Source organism: Aulonocara stuartgranti, assembly GCF_965226115.1.
Source record: "Aulonocara stuartgranti genome assembly, chromosome: 15".
In the NCBI taxonomy this organism is placed as follows: domain Eukaryota; kingdom Metazoa; phylum Chordata; class Actinopteri; order Cichliformes; family Cichlidae; genus Aulonocara; species Aulonocara stuartgranti.
This window is the reverse complement of record NC_138951.1, coordinates 32461497-32483923: the sequence shown is the minus strand read 5'-3', so window position 1 is coordinate 32483923 and position 22427 is coordinate 32461497. Positions and strand designations below refer to the sequence as shown.

At 36.6% G+C, this 22427-nt stretch overlaps 1 protein-coding gene across 1 annotated transcript in view; it reads right to left on the bottom strand.

Moving 5' to 3' along the window:
• Positions 1-21715, bottom strand: part of LOC309689147 (uncharacterized protein) — a 44396-nt gene extending 22681 nt beyond the window's left edge. Inside the window, exon 1 of the mRNA XM_082505363.1 lies at positions 21572-21715. The gene's annotated coding sequence lies outside the window, so the exon portion shown is untranslated. The remainder of the gene's footprint in view (positions 1-21571) is intronic.
• Positions 21716-22427: the final 712 nt, after the last annotated feature.

Sequence of the window (22427 nt, the reverse complement as noted above, 5' to 3'; positions counted from 1 at the left end):
TAAACTTTAGCTTCATTACCTCTTTTCAGCGCAATGTTCTGCTTCTTTACCCCTTTTCAGTAGAAAGTTCTTCTTCTTTACCGCTTTTCAGCAGAATTTTCAGGTTCTTGGCCTGTTTTCAGCTGAATTTTCTGTTTTTTTCATCTCTTTTTAGCAGAACATTCAACAAGTTCACCTCTTTTCAGCAGAAAGTTCAAAAGTTCACCTCTTTTTAGCGGAATTTCCAGCTTTTTCACCTCTTTTCAGTTACCTGAGATCCAGTTTGGCTCAGTGAGATCAGTAGCCTTGAGTCCAGGAGGACCCAGTTCGAACCCTGCTCATGGCAACATTTCTTTTCAGCAGACAGTTCAACTTTTTCACCTCTTTTCGGTACAAATTTCAGCTTCTACACCACTTTTCAGCCGAGTTTTTGGCTTTTCAGCAAAAATTTCTGCCTCTTCACCGGTTTTCAGCAGATAGTTCTACTTCTTCAGCTGTTTAAACAGATTCCACTACACGGCATTCACACTGCATTTTCGCAGGAAATGCAACTTTTTCTAGTTCCATAGTTCATGTTCATAGTGTTTCCCAGTTCATGTTCATAGCATCATACTCACGTAATCTGATATTTCATAGTTGACGTTCATTTGCCTTAGCCTCATTTCTAGCTTTAACACTTGTAAATATTGTTGTCACAGCGTCACTGTAAATAAAGTTCTTGTTCACATAATTTTGAGCCTCCGTTTTGAGTCTGTTTTTGGGTCCACCTCACATTCTGACTTTGGTCCTGACATGTTTGGGTTTTTTTTGTAATGTTTGTTGGATAAGGCTCTATGCAGCTGTGATAGTCCTTATTAACTGATGTATTGGGCCATTAGGTGACAAGTAAGCAGAGTGGAGTTCAGCGAGGATCACTTTATTTGCAGTTGGTGATTTCTTAAATCATTCTATTAGCATGCCAGAGCTGCACTGCTGCATTTTTGCTGAGGCATTCTGTTTCACTTAAGCAAGTTTGATCCAGGACCCTTTTTTTCTACCTCACATTGTGAAATTAATTATTAATATGTAATACTCTTTTGATTCACTTATCAATTTTAAAGGACAAACATAATCTAGAGTAGGCTCTTTCTGCCAGCTCTTACCCCTGAGGACAGAGTCAGACTAGTGGAAAGTAATAAAAGAAACTAAGCAGTAATGTTCCTGAAATAATTTCATACAAACAAAACTTAAGCTGATGAGACCTGAATGGCTGCTGTTCCAAGGAATCCAAAGGAATAGTGGATTGTTTATTATTTCTAAGTGCACTGGCATTTAATGTCTACATCCTTCATAAAGAAATATAACACATACAAGGTGGTGTATATTAAAGGGGGGAAAAGCAAAAGGAAATTATACCCACATGAGTACTTTGCGGTATCAACATTTTAGGGTGTTACATGCCACGATGAGTAGCACTGCTGTTTTTCTGTTGCTCTTGTTTTTCAGGTGTCAAACTTCCACCTATTGGCCCATTCACAGTTAATTGGCACATGTGTATTGGCTGATCTCGACACTGTAAGCCAATCCCCTGCCATGGATCATTACAAAAGGGCAGCTTCCTAGCCAGCTAGGCCTGCTGTGAAGTGGTTGGCAGTTGTCGGGTGGAAGCAGCACGTGGAGGTTTTGTGGATTATCGGAAGACTGTTTGAGTGGATTGTTTAGTTTTGGCTTTGGAATACAGATTTGGATCACGGATTTTGGCGATTGGCATAAGTTGGTGTGTGACTGGACTAGAATGGCACACAGGTAGAGGACGATGATGACATGGATTTAGGAGACTGGAAGCCGGTTATAGGACAGGGTCAGGTAGAGGAAGAAGAGTAAGAGAGGATGGGAGTATGTTAGGAACTCAGAGTAGCAAACAAAGTTTATAGGGGAATATCTCAGATGACGGGGGTGTAATTCAGAAAAAGATTGTCAGAGAAGAGTTTAAAATAATATAGAGATTTACGCTGGAGGATAAGGGAGTGCAATTAAGCCTGATAGTTTTATCGAGACAGCTGAAAAAGAAGTTTGGAGATGTAACACTAGCTAAAGTACTAAGAGATGGAAGTTTGTTCATAGCCATTAAGACGGAAGCGCAGAAAAATAAAGTGTTAAATTGTGAGAGTACTTGCAAAAAGTGTGTCAGAGAAAGGAAAACATTGGGGGAGTTTAAGGTGGTGTGGGGAGTAATCAAAGGTACCAGTAGAGGGAGATCTAGAAAAAAAAATCACACAAAGTATTTCTGGCAGTGATGTCAGCAGGATTAAAAGACTGCTGAGAACAGTCAGTGGGGAAAGAGTTGATAGACTGTCTGTAATGCTGGAATTCCAAGAACCGTTTCTTCCAGGTTCCTCTGTTAAAATAGGGTGCATGAGTTTTGTTGAGTTTGGACTTTGTTATTAAAGGGTATGAGAGTGTTTGAAGTGGTAGAAGGAAGGGTAGAGGAGGAGGTTGTGTTATATTTATGAAACAAAGAATTTAGTATAGAGCTTTGGGAGAAGGAACACAGTTGGAGTATACTGTAGTTGAAACTTGGACAGAAAATGGAAGCATCAAGAACTTGGGGTACACTTAGGGGGGAAAGTAATTTGGTGTGGGACTTTAATGCTCATAGAACATTATGGGGAGATTACAAAGACCAAAATGAAGCAGTAATTGAAGAGTTAATGGAAGTTAAAAATTTGCTATGCCTAAATGATGGAAGCAGTACAAGAATCAGTACTAGGGATGGTACATAATCACCAATTGATCTCACATTAGTATCAGATTCATTGGCGGGTGTTTGTTCATGGCAGGTAGTCAAAGAGATAATGATGGGGAGTGACCACTATCTGGCATGGACTGAGACAGAACTGAAAATAGAGAGGCATGGTACAAGAGGTGTGCAGAAATGGTGTTTTGGGTATAATACTGGATAAATATGGGTATCCAGTATTAAATGATGTCAAAGTTATAGCAGTGATATCACAGTCTGGCAGAGGCAGACTATATGGAGTGACGAAGAGCACCCATAATGCAGACACGATGGAACGAGGACGAAAACTTGAATATTTAAAGAAAGTGAGCCGTTTATTAAGGCTGGTAAAACATTACAAAACACAAGGCAGAGGCGAAGCTAAACAATGACCTAAACTGGGGAAACTAAAGATAAACTTTAAAAAAAACAAAAAAAACCATGAAACCTGACGTGGATCCAAAGATACCTGGAACCTGGAAACGTGGCACAAAGGACAACAGACAACCTGACATTGAACATAGGAGGACAGAGGACTTAAGTACACAGAGGGATAATGAGGGGATGGAGAACAGGTGGGAACACAGCTAGGACAAATCAGACCTAACGAGACAAGGGGAAGAAAAACTAGACACAGTGCACATAGGACAGGGACTTTCACAATAAAACAGGAAACAGCATGGAACACAGACATGACAATGTGAACTTGACAACATGGACAAGAAGACAAGAAACATGACAGACTAACACAGAAGACCAAAGTGAAACATAACTGAACTAAACTAAACTTAGGGCAACCAAAAAATAATCCTATTATACAACATAATTAAAGGGCTAACTTAAAAATTCAAAATATAAACAAAATGCTGGGTCAGAGACCCGGGATAGTGATAAATGAAATTCACAGCTTAAATAATATTAGTAAAGAAGGTCAAAGGGGAAGAGAAATGACAATTGCAGAAAATAGGGGGATACTGCAGCAAGTAGACAACACAAATGATGCATTGAATACTCCGTTTACAAAGACAGAATAAGCATATGATATGATGTGGAAAGAAGGTCTAATAATTAAAATTAGGGAAATGGGTATAAATAGTCGACTGTTCAGATGGATTAAGGATTTTATTTTGGTTGGAAGACTGAGCTATTCAGGAAGTTTGCCAATAGAAAATGGAACGCCACAAGGAAGCATAGTGAGCATATTATTGTTTTCATTGCTGATAAATGATGTGTTTAACAACATTGTGGGTGTGGATGTGATAGCAACCATTCCCCAACTCTCTGTGAATGGTACTCATGTTCATTGATCAATGGCCTTTGATCAGTGGTCGTTGATCAATGGTCATGACAATTTGCATATTAATGATCAAGGAACTGACCTCACAGCCCATTGTTCATTCAGTGAGCTGGTTTCAGTCAATGTCATTTTCTACTGATTCAGATTTGGGAAGGTCAACAAAGGCCACTGAACTCACTCTTGCACTCATGAACCCACTTTGTCATGACTTTTGCTTTTTCTACATATGGAGCATTACTCTGATCGAAGTAGACATCAGAGGTATAAACAGCAACAATAATGACTCTGGCTGTGGAATTCTAAATATTAGATTTTAACATTTTTTTTTAACTTTACTCCCAAGTCTGTTTTGAGACTGCATGCAAGTCATTTTTCATGTCCACAAACAAGTCCACAACCCCTTTATCCCCATTTGCACAATTCATTGTGTCAAAATTTAAAAGACACTGGAGAGGCAGCCTATGGAATCTCCAACCATTGAGACGATTTAGGGCACATATTGGCAAGTGTTTCACTTTAAGTGAACAACCTAATTCATTTGAATAGATGTGATAAGGTGCCCCAGCAAAGTTGCTCTTTATGTGGTTCAAAAACACCACTGCTACACTAGTGATGACACCCATGCTGGACTGTAGAGGGCTTTCAATGCCATTACTGCACAAAATAATTAGGAATTTGTTCAATCACAGGTCCCAGAGAGACACATGTAGCTGTACCCATTTCCCCAGAGAGGTAAAAGTGACCTTCTACTTACAGGACGGTCGGCTTAAACAGGAGGTTGCCCTTCATCATGCTGTCTCACATTCTGAGAATGTATTATATGTCCGTACTATTTAGTGCCTTCCATGATGCATTAGAAGTAAAGTGACTACAATGTTCATCTCTAGAGAGGACTGAATCCCTGTGCCAGAGACCAAAGTGATAATTCACTTCTGAAGCCATTTTAGCAAATACTACATTATTAGGCTGAAAAGATTGCTATGTCCGTCTTTGGGTCCAATGCACCTAGACAATTACAAAAGTAAGCCATGCATATCAGTCATGCGCTGGCTAGAAATAAAACCCAGCCATTGCTTTTCTCATGATGCATCCATATAAGCTTGTTTGGGAAATTGGATACTGTGGCAATCATTTATTACTCATCACTCATCTCTCTCTCTATCTCATTATAGACAGGTGTCACCTTTCATTTGTAAAAATCTTCATTTTTTTTTCCTACTTCCTAACAAGGATGAACACAAGCAGAGTAATCTGTGATGGAATTCAAAATCTAGCCTGACAAAACACAAAACACTTATTTGTGTTTTTTCCCCACACTCTGCATGTTAACAGCAAAGAGAAAGGTAGAGAGAATTTTTTCCCTGAGTGAATGATTGATTGAGTGAATGACAAGAGTATGATTGCTTCAAAAATATTGCTTTCTCCATGTGCTTGGTCCACTTTTAATACACAGGACCACTTGCTTCTGAACTTGGCCTATGTAAGACAAATGAAAACCTGAATCTTGCTTTTTCAGTGATACAATAAACATACTTGCTATTCATTAATGAGATATTTCATTTTTTAAGTGTGTTAAAATTTTAAGTGTTAAAATTTTGATACCTTCACAAAAGAAAAAATAAGGACATTCGCAATGTTTTGCCTTCCCCTGACACCCTCTTAGATCCATAGAGGTGGGTATCCAGTTCTGTGGTTTTGTCAGTCAGGTCAGGCAGCTCTATGGCAGTGTGTAAGCATTTGCATTATTTTGTCCAAAGGTAATCTTAAATGTCAGCTGCTAAGATGCTCTGCTTCAAATTTTGAAAAAGTAGCTGCAAGCTAATGGCCCTGCACCAGTGGTGGTGAGGCCCACTAAGGAGAAGAAGAATGAGCCAAGTACTGCAACATCTAGTTTTTAATTTGTCTCAGACCTTTGTTTAAATAAGTTTGGATCAATATAAATTGTGACTCTGTCTATTTTAGGAAACAAAGATAGCTAAAGTAGTTAGTAGTTAGAACTGGTTTAATAACAGTGCATTTATTTACTGTGAAGCAAAGGTCAACTAGAAAAATTTGCATTTCCTGCGAAAATGCTGTGTGGATGCCTTAACGCTGAAGATGTCTGCTGAAAAAAGCTGAAAAAATTGAAAAAAAAAAAAGCAAAAAATGTTGCTCTGAGCAGGATTCGAACCTGGCCCTTCTGGTACTCAAGGAAGGTTCTCATCTCACTGCGCCAACATCTTTCTGACAAAGAAGAGGTGGAGAGACTGATAATTGTGCTGAAATGAGCAGAAGAGGTTGAGAATTGTGCTGATAAGAGGTGAATAAGAAGAATTTCTGCTGAAAAGAGTTGAATGAGCAGAATTTCTGCTGAAAAGAGTTGAATGAGCAGAAATCTGCTGAAAAGAGGTTTTTTGCTGAAAACAGCTTAAAAAGCTTGGATTTGTGCTGAAAACAGCAGAAAAAACTGAAAATTGTGCTGATAAGCGGTGAAAAGCTGAAATTTGTGTTGAAAAGAGTTAAAAAAGTTTAACTGTTAAGTGAAAGAAATGTTGCCACAACCTGGATTTGAACCCGGGCCTCCTACTCTGAGAACGGCTGCTTATCTCACTGAGCTAAAACATGGCTCAGCCAAGCAAGCAAAACTTGTGATCACACTGATAATGTGGTCCTATTCAGCAAAATGGGCCAAAAAATGACATAAAAAGCTTAATATCTGAAAAAGTATAAAAGTTATGACTACCAAAAGTCATAGCAGGCATCAGGAGAAAGAGCTGAACGGTTTAGAGTTTGAATGGTGAAAAACGGCTGAAAACTGAGGGAGTAGTTAAGCGGCAAAGAAAGTGGCAACTTGAAGAATAACTAGAAAAACTAGAAAAATTTGCATTTCCTGCGAAAATGCTGTGTGGATGCCTTAACGCTGAAGATGTCTGCTGAAAAAAGCTGAAAAAGTTGAAAAAAAAAAAACCAAAAAACATTGCCCTGAGCAGGATTCAAACCTGGCCCTTCTGGTCTAAAGGCAGCAATTCACCTCACTGTACCAAACTCATTCACACAAAGAAGAGGTGGAGAGAGTGACAATTGTGGTGAAATTAGCAGAAGCTGCTTAGTATTGTGCTGATAAGAGGTGAAAAAGCTAAACATTTGGCAGAAAAGAGGTGAATCAGAAGAATTTCTGCTGAAAAGAGGCAAAGAAGCAAAAAGATGAGTTGAAAAGAGGTGTAGAAGCAGAAGTACTTGCTGAAGATGGCTGTATGTGTAATGACACACTGGAGAGCAGTGACACACAAGAAAGCAGAGCGCATGCAAGCAGGGAACATGTGTAGCAAATGTCACAGGTAGGATTCAAACCTCTGCCACCGGGTCTCACGGCAGATGTCCTACCCTCTGAGCCAAATGAGTTCTGGTCACAAGCAAAGATATGATGAGAGGGACAATGTGCACTGTGGAGCAGAAGCTCAAATTAGCAGAAAAGAGGTGAAGAGGAAGAACTTTGTTGTGAAATGAGGTAAAGAAACTGAAATTTGTGCTTAAAACAAGTGAAAAAGCTGAACTCTGAAATCCTGCTAAAACAGCAGAAGAGGCTGACATTTTTCAGCTACTCATTGAGCCAAACTGGTTCTCACGTAACTGAAAAAAGGTGGAAAAGCTTACAATTCTAATGAAAACAGCAGAAGAGGCTGAGATTTGTGCTGATAAGAGGTGAAAATGCTGAACCAATCAGAGGTACTGCTTCTGTCTGCTTCATCAGGCTGTGTACTTGTATGTATTTCTGCCATAGACTGTTAACAAGAATGTGAGGTCCATATTAGAAAAGCTGCTAAAATCATAAAACTTTGCAGAATTGTAATAAATTATCAATATGAATTACCGGTCTGTGATAGTGTATAAATTTGTACTCAAAAACTAGGTGGGATAGAAGCATAATTCTTGCACTGGGTGAATCAGCGGACTTTGGTGTACTTTGACTACGATTTACATAGCTCTTTGTATCTCCGTCGCGGAGACATGACGAGAGAAGAAATGGCTTAATTTTCGGAGTTTGAAAAATGAGAGGAGGACAGATTTCCACCCCTCAAACATGTTTTTGCAGAAACACTGTAATTTCGCTTAAATAGTATGAAATAGCAGTAATACTATGATTTGGCAGAAATACTACTTTTTAGCACAAATACTATTGTACAGAATGGTGTACGTCAGTTTAATGCTGGGTGGTGCTGCAATAGTAACTATCCTCGGTCAGAAGGAGAGGCTGACATCCAGGGATTAGATTACCACAGGTGGAGTTTATTGGCGGTCAGATGGATGGTACAGGGAGGCATGGCATACAGTAGGAGGATGTGGAGAGGTGATATGGTGTGGTTTCTATGATTAAGAACACTGGCAACAAATTCCTCCACTACAAATCAGTCTGATACCACTTCTTACAGGGTTCACGTTTACTAAGGCACTACCCAAAAGGCGCCACAAGAGGGCACTCCAACACAAGAGATGACCTATTTACACTGTAAACACCCCCTACTTAGCCACTACATACTACAGTGATATTACAGTATACAAATTCACACAAATACTATGATTTGGCAGAAATACTATGACTTAGTAGTAATACTATAACATAACAGTTCAATGTTCTTGCACAAATACCACAATATGGCAGAAATACTATGTTTTAGCATAAATACTGTGATTTGGTATAAATACTACGATTTGGCACACATACTATATTCCGCAGATACACTATAACATAACAGATATTCTACGACTTAGTAGTAATACTATAACATAACAGAATTATTAATTGGGCACAAATACCACAATTTGGCAAAAATACTATGATTGGGTACAAATACTATGATTTGGCAATAATACTGCATTTTAACACAACTACTGAGATTTGATTGAAATACTATGATTTTGAAGAAATACTATTACTCCATACAAATACGATGCTTTGGGACAAATACTATGTTTGGGTTCCAATACTATGATGTGCAACAAATACTATGATTTGGCACAAGTACTATGATTTAGTACAAATACTATGATTTGGCAGAAATACTATGCCTTAGTAGTAATACTATAACATAAGAGATATACTATGGTTTTGCAGACAAACCCAGTTTTCTGCACAAATACCATGATTTGGAACAAATGCTATGATTTAGCAGAAATACTAAGATTGGGTACAAATACTATGATTTGTACCCAATGATTTAATACTGCGTTTTAACAACAACTACTGAGATTTGATTGAAATACTATGACTCCATACAAATACGATGCTTTGGCACAAATACTATGATTTGGCAGAAATACTATGACTTAGTAGTAATACTATAACATAACAGATTTCCTAAAAAAAACTATGAAATTGCAGTAATTCTATGACTTGGCAGAGATACTACGTTTTAGTACAAATACTATAACAACGCAGAAATACTATGACTTAGTAGTAATACTATAACATAACAGTTCAATGTTCTTGCACAAATGCCACAATATGGCAGAAATACTATGTTTTAGCACAAATACTGTGATTTGGTATAAATACTACGATTTGGCACAAATACTATATTCCGCAGATACACTATAACATAACAGATATTCTACAACTTAGTAGTAATACTATAACATAACAGAATTATTAATTGGGCACAAATACCACAATTTGGCAAAAATACTATGATTTGGCACAAATACAATGACATGGCAAAAATACTATGATTTGGTACAAATACTATGATTTGGCAATAATACTGCATTTTAACACAACTACTGAGATTTGATTGAAATACTATGATTTTGAAGAAATACTATTACTCCATACAAATACGATGCTTTGGGACAAATACTATGTTTTGGTTCCAATACTATGATGTGCAACAAATACTATGATTTGGCACAAGTACTATGATTTAGTACAAATACTATGATTTGGCAGAAATACTATGCCTTAGTAGTAATACTATAACATAAGGGATATACTATGGTTTTGCAGACATACTATGTTTTTGCACAAATACCATGATTTGGCACAAATGCTATGATTTAGCAGAAATACTATGAATGGGTACAAATACTATGATTTTGCAATAATACTGCGTTTTAACAACAACTACTGAGATTTGATTGAAATACTATGATTTAGAAGAAATACTATGACTCCATACAAATACGATGCTTTGGCACAAATACTATGATTTGGCACAAGTACTATCATTTAGTACAAATAATGTGATTGGGCAGAAGTACTATGTTTCAGTACAAATACTATGATTTGGCAGGAATACTCTGATTTAGCAGAAATACTATGTTTTAACATAAATACTATCTTTTGGCAGAAATTCCTGCTAAAAAGGACTATTTCTGCTTTTTAGCAGAAATACTATAATTTGGTATAAATACTGTGATTTGGCACATATAATATATTCAGCACATATACTATAACATAACAGAAATATTATGATTTGGCCCCAAAACCATGATTTTGCACAAATACCATGATTTGGCAAATATACTATGATTTTTCAAAAAATACTATGATTTAGCAGAAGTACTAAGATGTAGTAGAAGTACTTTGCTTTAGCAGAAATACTATGATTGAGGAGTAATACCTAAACATAGGAGAAATATTGATACACAGACACACATACACAGACAGTAAAGGGAACAGGAGCTGTTGAGAGTCTGGGCTTGGTATATGTAGGTCAGTTAAATTAGCTGCACCTGCTGTAGTCAGCCCTTACACACACAGACACAGAGAGAGGTGTGAGTTTTCTTCAGTGTATTTCTGACATTCAGGATTCCCCTCGAACAAATGGCCATAATTTCCTAACCGTAGAGGCTAGAACGGTCATTCAGACATTGTTTTGTTCAGAAGAGATGGGGGAATCTTCAGGTCTTCATAATTCAGAGATAAAATATAAAATATTAAAGATATATGACTTGTAATACACTGTAACTGAGTAGAGGCGAAGCAAAAACTGCCTTGACTTGCTCTCAAACAACCTTTGGTAACTCTAAATCTATATGGAGCATCAAAATCCTTCTTTCGCCGTAAGAAACAGCAGGCTTTGGTGAACAGTCATGGAAATTTTCAGGGCTCTGTGGAAATCCATCAAAAAGATATGATGAGAGAAAAAAGTGACTCATTTCCAGAATTTGAAATCTGATGAAATCTGAGCGAGGGACAAATTTCCTACCCTCAAACAAGTCTAACTCATCTCAGAACGGTAATAGGTGAGAAAATAATTCTTGAATTGTGAGCATCAGGAGTGTCTGAAGATATACCGGGACAAGCCTCATGTCTTAACTTCGCTTCGTTAAGGAGATATGACAATTTGAAAATGCCTCTCATTAGAGAAATCCAGCGGTGATTTTGAACAAACTCTCCATTGAGTTTATATGGAGAGTTTTCTGACTTTGTGTTACTCTGAGGAGATTTGCAAAATAACTATGAGTCCCACAACAATGACAGGGACATTTTCTGAAAGCCAGCAAAAATACCTACGTTTTGGTGTATAATCTGTGGGGCTTGAGTGGAAATTGAGCGAGTAGCAAGAAGTTGTTTGGACATGAAGAGAAAATTCAAACAGTTTCACTGTCCCCTCTGAGTTAATTGCATAGCAACCATAGCAACGCATGTATTTTCTGAAAAATCACAATTTTGCAACTGAAGACTTAAAGAGAGATAAGATGAAAACAGTAGAAGATCTGAAAAAGTTGAATCATACAGGAATAGCCCAATCATTTGAGAACGTTTTAAAGTTTGAATGGAGTTTCTAGGTGAAAGTATGAGGCAGTAGTTAAGTTTCAAAGACAAGAAAGTTTTAGCAGAATTGTGGAAGTTTCCCATTCATTTCAATGGGACAAATTAAAGGAAAAAAGTGTAATATTTTAAAAAGTATAATAGTAATAAACACCAAAAGTCATAGCCGGCATAAGCAGAAAGAGCAGAACAGTTTAGAGTTTGAACGGTGAAAATAGCACAAAAATTGTGGAAGTAGATCCACGGCGAAAAGTGTACGGAAACACCCGGAATAATAAAGAATAAAGAGAAACAGGAACTCAATAGTGTGGATGCCTATTAAGGCATCCACACAACTAGAAAAATTTGCATTTCCTGCGAAAATGCAGTGTGGATGCCTTAACGGCTGAAGATATCTGCTGAAAAAAGCTGAAAAAGTTGAAACAAAAAAAAAAAAAAAAAAAAAAAAGATGCCGTGAGCAGGATTCGAACCTGGCCCTCCTGATCAAAGGGCAGCTATTTAGCTCACTGAGCCAAACACTTTCTCACAAAGAAAAGGTGGAGAGATTGACAATTGTGCTAGCAGAATTTGGGCAAAAAAAAGGGGTGAAAATTCTGCTGAAAAGAGTTCCATCAGCAGAATCTCTGCTGAAAAGAGGTGAATGAGCAGAATTCTGCTGAAAAGAGTTTTTTTCTGAAAACAGCAGAAAAAACTGAAAATTTTGCTGAAAAGAGTTGAATGAGCAGAATTCTGCTGAAAAGAGGTTTTTGCTGAAAAAGAGCTGATAAAGTTTGGATTTGTGCTGAAAAGGGGTTAAAAAAACTGAAAATTTTGCTGAAAAGGGGTGAATAAAATGAAATTTGTGTTGAAAAGAGTTTAAAAAAAGTTTAACTGTTAAATGAAAGAAATGTTGCCATAAGCTGGATTTGAACCCAGGCCTCCCAGTCTGAGAACGGATGCTTATCTCACTGAGGTAAAGCACAGCTCAGCCCATCATGCAAAATCAGTGACCACATTGATAATGTGTTCCATTCATTTCAATGGTCAAAAGTCGTAACACACATCAGCAGAATTAGCAGAATTTTTTAAAGTTTAAACATAGCATTTCTGCTAAAACTTAGTATTTATACTAAATAATATTTTTTTCCTGCCAAATCATAGCATTTGTGCTGGAACACAGAAAGTTCCACCAAATCATACAATTTGTACTAAAACATTATTTATGATTTAGCAGAAACATTGGGACTTGGTAGAAATACTATGATTTACATGAAATACTTTGACTTAGCAGAAGTACTACAATCTAGGAAAAAAGTACTAAAGCATAGCAGAAATTCTATCATTGAGCAGAATTACTAGGATTTAGAAGAAATACTAAGATTTGGCACAAACACTGATGTGGCTCAAGAACCTTTATTGTGCAGTTATACTATGATTTGGAAGAAATACTATACTTTGGCACAAATACTATGATTTGGAAGAAATACTATGTTTTAGCACAAATACTATGATTTGGCTCAAATACTATAACTATCCTCGGTCAGAAGGAGAGGCTGACATCCAGGGATTAGATTACCACAGGTGGAGTTTATTGCGGTCAGATGGATGGTACAGGGAGGTATGGCATACAGTAGGAGGATGTGGAGAGGTGATATGGTGTGGTTTCTATGATTAAGAACAGGGTATGCATTACAACATGCATACAGATTAAAGATTAAGAAAACTGGTAACAAATTCCTCCACTACAAATCAGTCTGATGCCACTTTTTACAGGGTTCCCGTTTACTAAGGCGCTACCCAAAAGGCGCCACAAGAGGGCACTCCAACACAAGAGATGACCTATTTACACTGATGCACTTAGTAAACAGCCCCTACTTAGCCACTACATAATACAGTGATATTACAGTATACAAATTCACACGAATACTATGATTTGGCAGAAATACTATGACTGAGTAGTAATACTATAACATAACAGATTTCCTAAAAAAAACTATTAAATTGCAGTAATTCTATGACTTGGCAGAGATACTACGTTTTAGCACAAATACTATAACAACGCAGAAATACTATGACTTAGTAGTAATACTATAACATAACAGTTCAATGTTCTTGCACAAATACCACAATATGGCAGAAATACTATGTTTTAGCACAAATACTGTGATTTGGTATAAATACTATGATTTGGCACACATACTATATTCCGCAGATACACTATAACATAACAGATATGCTACAACTTGGTAGTAATACTATAACATAACAGAATTATTATTTGGGCACAAATACCACGATTTGGCAAAAATACTATGATTGGGTACAAATACTATGATTTGGCAATAATACTGCATTTTAACACAACTACTGAGATTTAATTGAAATACTATGATTTAGAGGAAATACTATTACTCCATACAAATACGATACTTTGGGACAAATACTATGTTTTGGTTCTAATACTAAGATGTGCAACAAATACTATGATTTGGCACAAGTACTATGATTTAGTACAAATACTATGATTTGGCAGAAATACTATGACTTAGTAGTAATACTATAACATAACAGATTTCCTAAAAAAAAACTATGAAATTGCAGTAATTCTATGACTTGGCAGAGATACTACGTTTTAGCACAAATACTATAACAACGCAGAAATACTATGACTTAGTAGTAATACTATAACATAACAGTTCAATGTTCTTGCACAAATACCACAATATGGCAGAAATACTATGTTTTAGCACAGATACTGTGATTTGGTATAAATACTATGATTTGGCACACATACTATATTCCGCAGATACACAATAACATAACAGATATTCTACGACTTAGTAGTAATACTATAACATAACAGAATTATTAATTGGGCACAAATACCACGATTTGACAAAAATACCATGATTCGGCACAAATACGATGACATGGCAAAAATACTATGATTGGGTACAAATACTATGATTTGGCAATAATACTGCATTTTAACACAACTACTGAGATTTGATTGAAATACTATGATTTAGAAGAAATACTATTACTCCATACAAATACGATGCTTTGGGACAAATACTATGTTTTGGTTCCAATACTATGATGTGCAACAAATACTATGATTTGGCACAAGTACTATGATTTAGTACAAATACTATGATTTGGCAGCAATACTATGCCTTAGTAGTAATACTATAAAATAACACATATACTGTGATTTTGCAGAAATGCAATGTTTTTGCACATATACTATGATTTTGCTCAAATACTATGAAATTGCAGTAGTACTATGATTTTGAAGGAATACTATGATTTGGCAGAAATACTGTGATTTGGCAATAATACTGTGTTTTAACACAACTACTGAGATTTGATTGAAATACTATGATTTAGAAGAAATACTATTACTCCATACAAATACAATGCTTTGGCATAAATACTATGTTTTGGTTCAAATACTATGATGTGTAACAAATACTATGATTTGGCACAAGTACTATGATTTAGTACAAATACTATGATTTGGCAGAAATACTCTGATTTGGCAGAAATACTCTGAATTAGCAGAAGTACTATCTTTTGGTAGAAATTCCTGCTAAAAGGTAGTATTTCTGCGTTTTAGCAGAAATACTGTAATTTGGCACAAATACTATGATTTGGCAGAAATACTATGACTTAGTAGTAATACTATAACATAACAGATTTCCTAAAAAAAACTATGAAATTGCATTAATTCTATGACTTGGCAGAGATACTACGTTTTAGCACAAATACTATAACAACGCAGAAATACTATGACTTAGTAGTAATACTATAACATAACAGTTCAATGTTCTTGCACAAATACCACAATATGGCAGAAATACTATGTTTTAGCACAGATACTGTGATTTGGTATAAATACTATGATTTGGCACACATACTATATTCCGCAGATACACAATAACATAACAGATATTCTACGACTTAGTAGTAATACTATAACATAACAGAATTATTAATTGGGCACAAATACCACGATTTGGCAAAAATACTATGAATGGGTACAAATACTATGATTTGGCAATAATACTGCATTTTAACACAACTACTGAGATTTGATTGAAATACTATGATTTAGAAGAAATACTATTACTCCATACAAATACGATGCTTTGAGACAAATACTATGTTTTGGTTCCAATACTATGATGTGCAACAAATACTATGAGTTGGCACAAGTACTATGATTCAGTACAAATACTATGATTTGGCAGAAATACTATGCCTTAGTAGTAATACTATAACATAAGAGATATACTATGGTTTTGCAGACATACTATGTTTTTGCACAAATACCATGATTTGGAACAAATGCTATGATTTAGCAGAAATACTACGAATGGGTACAAATACTATGATTTGGCAATAATACTGCGTTTTAACAACAACTACTAAGATTTGATTGAAATACTATGATTTAGAAGAAATACTATGACTCCATACAAATACGATGCTTTGGCACAAATACTATGTTTTGGCAGAAATACTATGATTTAGTACAAATACTATGATGTATGTAGTAATACTATAACATAACAGATTTCCTAAAAAAACTATGAAATTGCATTAATTCTATGACTTGGCAGAGATACTACGTTTTAGCACAAATACTATAACAACGCAGAAATACTATGACTTAGTAGTAATACTATAACATAACAGAATTATTAATTGGGCACAAATACCGTGATTTGGCAAAAATACCATGATTCGGCACAAATACGATGATATGGCAAAAATACTATGATTGGGTACAAATACTATGATTTGGCAATAATACTGCATTTTAACACAACTACTGAGATTTGATTGTAATACTATGATTTAGAAGAAATACTATTACTCCATACAAATACGATGCTTTGGGACAAATACTATGTTTTGGTTCCAATACTATGATGTGCAACAAATACTATGATTTGGCAGAAATACTATGCCTTAGTAGTAATACTATAACATAAGAGATATACTATGGTTTTGCAGACATACTATGTTTTTGCACAAATACCATGATTTGGAACAAATGTTATGATTTAGCAGAAATACTATGAATGGGTACAAATACTATGATTTGGCAATAATACTGCGTTTTAACAACAACTACTAAGATTTGATTGAAATACTATGATTTAGAAGAAATACTATGACTCCATACAAATACGATGCTTTGGCACAAATACTATGTTTTGGCAGAAATACTATGACTTAGTAGTAATACTATAACATAACAGATTTCCTAAAAAAACTATGAAATTGCATTAATTCTATGACTTGGCAGAGATACTACGTTTTAGCACAAATACTATAACAACGCAGAAATACTATGGCTTAGTAGTAATACTATAACATAACAGAATTATTAATTGGGCACAAATACCACGATTTGGCAAAAATACCATGATTCGGCACAAATACGATGACATGGCAAAAATACTATGATTGGGTACAAATACTATGATTTGGCAATAATACTGCATTTTAACACAACTACTGAGATTTGATTGTAATACTATGATTTAGAAGAAATACTATTACTCCATACAAATACGATGCTTTGGGACAAATACTATGTTTTGGTTCCAATACTATGATGTGCAACAAATACTATGATTTGGCACAAGTACTATGCCTTAGTAGTAATACTATAACATAAGAGATATACTATGGTTTTTCAGACATACTATGTTTTTGCACAAATACCATGATTTGGCACAAATGCTATGATTTAGCAGAAATACTATGATTGGGTTCAAATACTATGATTTGGCAATAATACTTCGTTTTAACAACAACTACTGAGATTTGATTGAAATACTATGATTTAGAAGAAATACTATGACTCCATACAAATACAATGCTTTGGAACAAATACTATGATTTGGCACAAGTACTATCATTCAGTACAAATACTATGATTGGGCAGAAGTACTATGTTTCAGTACAAATACTATGATTTGGCAGGAATACTCTGATTTAGCAGAAATACTAAGTTTTAACATAAATACTATCTTTTGGCAGAAATTCCTGCTAAAAAGGACTATTTCTGCTTTTTAGCAGAAATACTGTAATTTGGCATAAATACTATAATTTGGGATAAATACTATGATTTGGCACATATAATATATTCAGCACATATATTATAAAATAACAGAAATATTATGATTTGGCCTCAAAACCATGATTTTGCACAAATACCATGATTTTGCAAAAATACTATGATTTAGCAAAAATACTATGATTTAGCAGAAGTACTAAGATGTAGCAGAAGTACTTTGATTTAGCAGAAATACTATGATTGAGGAGTAATACTTAAACATAGGAGAAATACTGATACACAGACACACATACACAGACAGTAAAGGGAACAGGAGCTGTGGAGAGTCTGGGCTTGGTATATGTAGGTCAGTTAAATTAGCTGCACCTGCTGTAGTCAGCCCTTACACACACAGACACAGAGAGAGGTGTGAGTTTTCTTCAGTGTATTTCTGACATTCAGGATTCCACTCGAACAAATGGCCATAATTTCCTAACCGTAGAGGCTAGAACGGTCATTCAGGCATCGTTTTATTCAGAAGAGATGGGGGAATCTTCAGGTCTTCATAATTCAGAGATAAAACATAAATTATTAAAGATATATGACTTGTAATACACTGTAACTGAGTAGAGGCGAAGCAAAAACTGCCTTGACTTGTGCTCAAACAACCTTTGGTAACTCTAAATCTATATGGAGCATCAAAATCATTCTTTCACCGTAAGAAACAGCAGGCTTTGGTGAACAGTCATGGAAATTTTCAGGGCTCTGTGGAAATCCATCAAAAAGATATGACGAGAGAAAAAAGTGCCTCATTTCCAGAAATTGAAATCTGATGAAATCTGAGCGAGGGACAAATTTCCTACCCTCAAACAAGTCCAACTCATTTCAGAACGGTAATAGGTGAGAAAGAAATTCTTGAATTGTGAGCGTCAGGAGTGTCTGAACATATACGGGGACAAGCCTCATGTCTTAACTTTGCTTCGTTAAGGAGATATGACAATTTGAAAATGCCTCTCATTACAGAAATCCAGCGGTGATTTTGAACAAACTCTCCATTGAGTTTATATGGAGAGTTTTCTGACTTTGTGTTACTCTGAGGAGATTTGCAAAATATCTATGAGTCCCACAACAATGATAGGGATATTTTCTGAAAGCCAGCAAAAATACCTACGTTTTGATGTATAATTTGTGGGGCTTGAGTGGAAATTGAGTGAGTAGCAAGAAGTTGTTTGGACATGAAGAGAAAATTCAAACAGTTTCACTGTCCCCTCTGAGTTAATTGCATAGCAACCATAGCAACGCATGTATTTTCTGAAAAATCACAATTTTGCAACTGAAAACTCAAAGAGGGATAAGATTAAAACGGTAGAAGATCTGAAAAAGTTGAATCATACAGGAATAGCCAAATCATTTGAGAACATTTTAAAGTTTGAATGGAGTTTCTAGGTGAAAGTATGAGGCAGTAGTTAAGTTTCAAAGACAAGAAAGTTTTAGCAGAATTGTGGAAGTTTCCCATTCATTTCAATGGGACAAATTAAAGGAAAAAAGTGTAATATTTTAAAAAGTATAATAGTAATAAACACCAAAAGTCATAGCCGGCATTAGCAGAAAGAGCAGAACAGTTTAGAGTTTGAACGGTGAAAATAGCACAAAAATTGTGGAAGTAGATCCACGGCGAAAAGTGTACGGAAACACCCGGAATAATAAAGAATAAAGAGAAACAGGAACTCAATAGTGTGGATGCCTATTAAGGCATCCACACAATAATAAAGAATAAAGAGAAACAGGAACTCAATAGTGTGGATGCTTAAAGCATCCACACAATAAAGAGAAACAGGAACTCAATAGTGTGGATGCCTTTGAGGGCATCCACACAATAAAGGATAAAGAATAAAGAGAAACAGGAACACAATAGTGTGGATGCCTTTCGGCATCCACACAATTATGATAACAACAGTGATTGTGAGTTGTGGTCCAGGGCTCCAATATTCACAAAAATCAAAGAAACTCTTCTTCACGGGAGTTCTAAACCCTTTACCTTTTAGGCTTCAGCTCACCACAACTGTGAATTTGATAATTGGAAAAAGATTGCTGACTCTTGGTGGCGCTGTCGCTTGGTGTTCGCTCTCTCTGCGGTAGAGTATCACTTCCTGTTCCTGCTCAAACACAGTGGTGTTTTTGAGTAGCTTTTCTGCTTAGCAATTTAATTAAAAACTTTTAGATACATTCTTTTTTCATAGTATAATCTTCACGTGCTTCTTCCGAAGCACACTTTCTATGTAATCACTACCTAATTTATAGCCAAAGTATTCACTCACCATGTCTTTACTGTTTCGCTAGCTTAGCTTAGCACGTAGCCGACTCGCTAGCACCATGGCTACTTCACCTGTCCCTCCTGCCCTTTCCTGCTCATTGTGTCAGATGTTTAGTTACTCCTCGGCCTCCTTTAGCAGTAATGATACTTGTAACAAATGTAGCATATTTGCGGCTCAGGAGGCCAGGATTACTGAATTGGAGACTCAGCTTCACACCCTTCATTCACCCGTAGCTAGCCAGGCCTCTGTAGCTGGTTCAGCTGAAGATAGTGTAGGCCCCGCTAGCTGTTTCCTGGCAGACCCCAAGCAGCTGGGGAAAGAGGGTAGCTGGGTGACTGTGAGGAGGAAGCATAGTCTTAAACAGAAGCCCCAGGTACACCACCAACCTGTTCATCTGACTAACCGTTTTTCCCCACTCGGCAACACACCCGCCAGGGGTCAAGTCTGGTAATTGGTGATTCTGTTCTGAGACATGTGAAGCTAGAGATACTGGCAACCATAGTCAGTTGTCTTCCAGGGGCCAGAGCAGGCAACATTGAGGAAAATTTAAAACTGCTAGCTAAGGGTAAACATAAATTCGGTAAAATCATAATTCACGTTGGCAGTAATGACACCCGGAGTTCACTAAAATCAATATTGAATCGGTGTGTAACTTTGCCAAAACAATGTCGGACTCTGTAGTTTTCTCTGGTCCCCTCCCCAATCAGACCAGGAGTGACATGTTTAGCCGCATGCTCTCCTTAACCCTTTAAAGCCGGTTGGAGCGGGCATGCTCCGTTTTGCGTAACTATTTTTAAATCCCGGTAGAACTGCAACCACGTAAGCTAGCGCAATAAATTTTTTGGCATATGAAACCGGAGGAGTTGTACTTACATCTTATGCCATCAGCTTGATCTAGGTCACAGTTTCCTTCCACATATAGCTTTGCAAAAACTGCATAAAAAGCACTTGCAGCAACAAAAACATTCCACAAACACGCTTTGCCGATCCTATCAGCTGTTCGCAGTGTTGGGAAGGTTACTTTTAAAATGTATTCCATTACAGAATACAGAATACATGCCCCAAAATGTATTCTGTAACGTATTCCGTTACGTTACTCAATGACAGTAACGTATTCTGAATACTTTGGATTACTTAATATATTATCATGCTTTTTACAACAACGTGAATGTACTATTGCTGTGTGATTTATTACTATTACTGAAGGTCCGCGACTCCAAACTGTAGTAAAGGGACCTCTGACTGATACGGCGGGGTCCCTGTCGGCTCGTAGCCGAAAAATAGCTTTACTTTGTTGTGTGAGTCAACTTTTCTTGCGAGAGACAGAGAGAGGCGTTGAAAGGCTGCTCCAACGGAACTTATTGTTTTCGGAGGAAAACACGAACACGGTGTACAGTCGAGTCTTAATAGCTTACTTACAACTGGGCTCGTCAGGCACTCTTCTTGGCTGCAGTGGTTATTATTATATTTACATGCTTCCAGCTCCCGTTTTTCCTCGATGACAACTCGTACCTTTCCACTCCCCTTTTTCTCCCTCCTCACGCTCACAGACCCATAACGTGTATGGCAGTCCATTCTCCCTGCAACATGGACTACACTGCTCATGATGCTACATTCTTTAGAGCTATGCTTGTAGCATTCTGCCTGTTAGCTTAGCACAACAACAACAACAACAACAACAACGAAAAGGCGCTCTCTCTCACCCAGGAAACACACAGTCGCAGAGAGAGAGAGAGCGCGTCGCCCTGTAACCATGGCAACCGTAACGCTGCCGCCTGGAACAACAGAACGTAGCTGTCAAACAAAACCCAAACAGTCCTGACCCGCGACAATATGAAACAGGAAAGTACCGCAGTGTAATCCATTTATTTCAACAAAGTAACTGTATTCTGAATACCACCTTTTTAAACGGTAACTGTAACGGAATACAGTTACTCATATTTTGTATTTTAAATACGTAACGGCGGTACATGTATTCCGTTACTCCCCAACACTGGCTGTTCGTAACACTTCCTACGTCCATCAGCTCGAACTATCGCATGTCCTTCATGACCTGCCCGAATCCGGAAGTGATGTCATTTTGCGGAAATGTAGTTTTTTTTACCATCAGGGCCTTATGAGCCTATAGTTGTGTTTTTAAAAGTTATGTTTGACTTTATGACTTTCTGTGTCGTTTCTGGGATGCTTAGGACTCATATTGCACTGCTGGAAATAGTTTATTTTGATCCATATCTGTTTTTTTGCAAATTTGCATTATAATATTTATTTTCGTTTT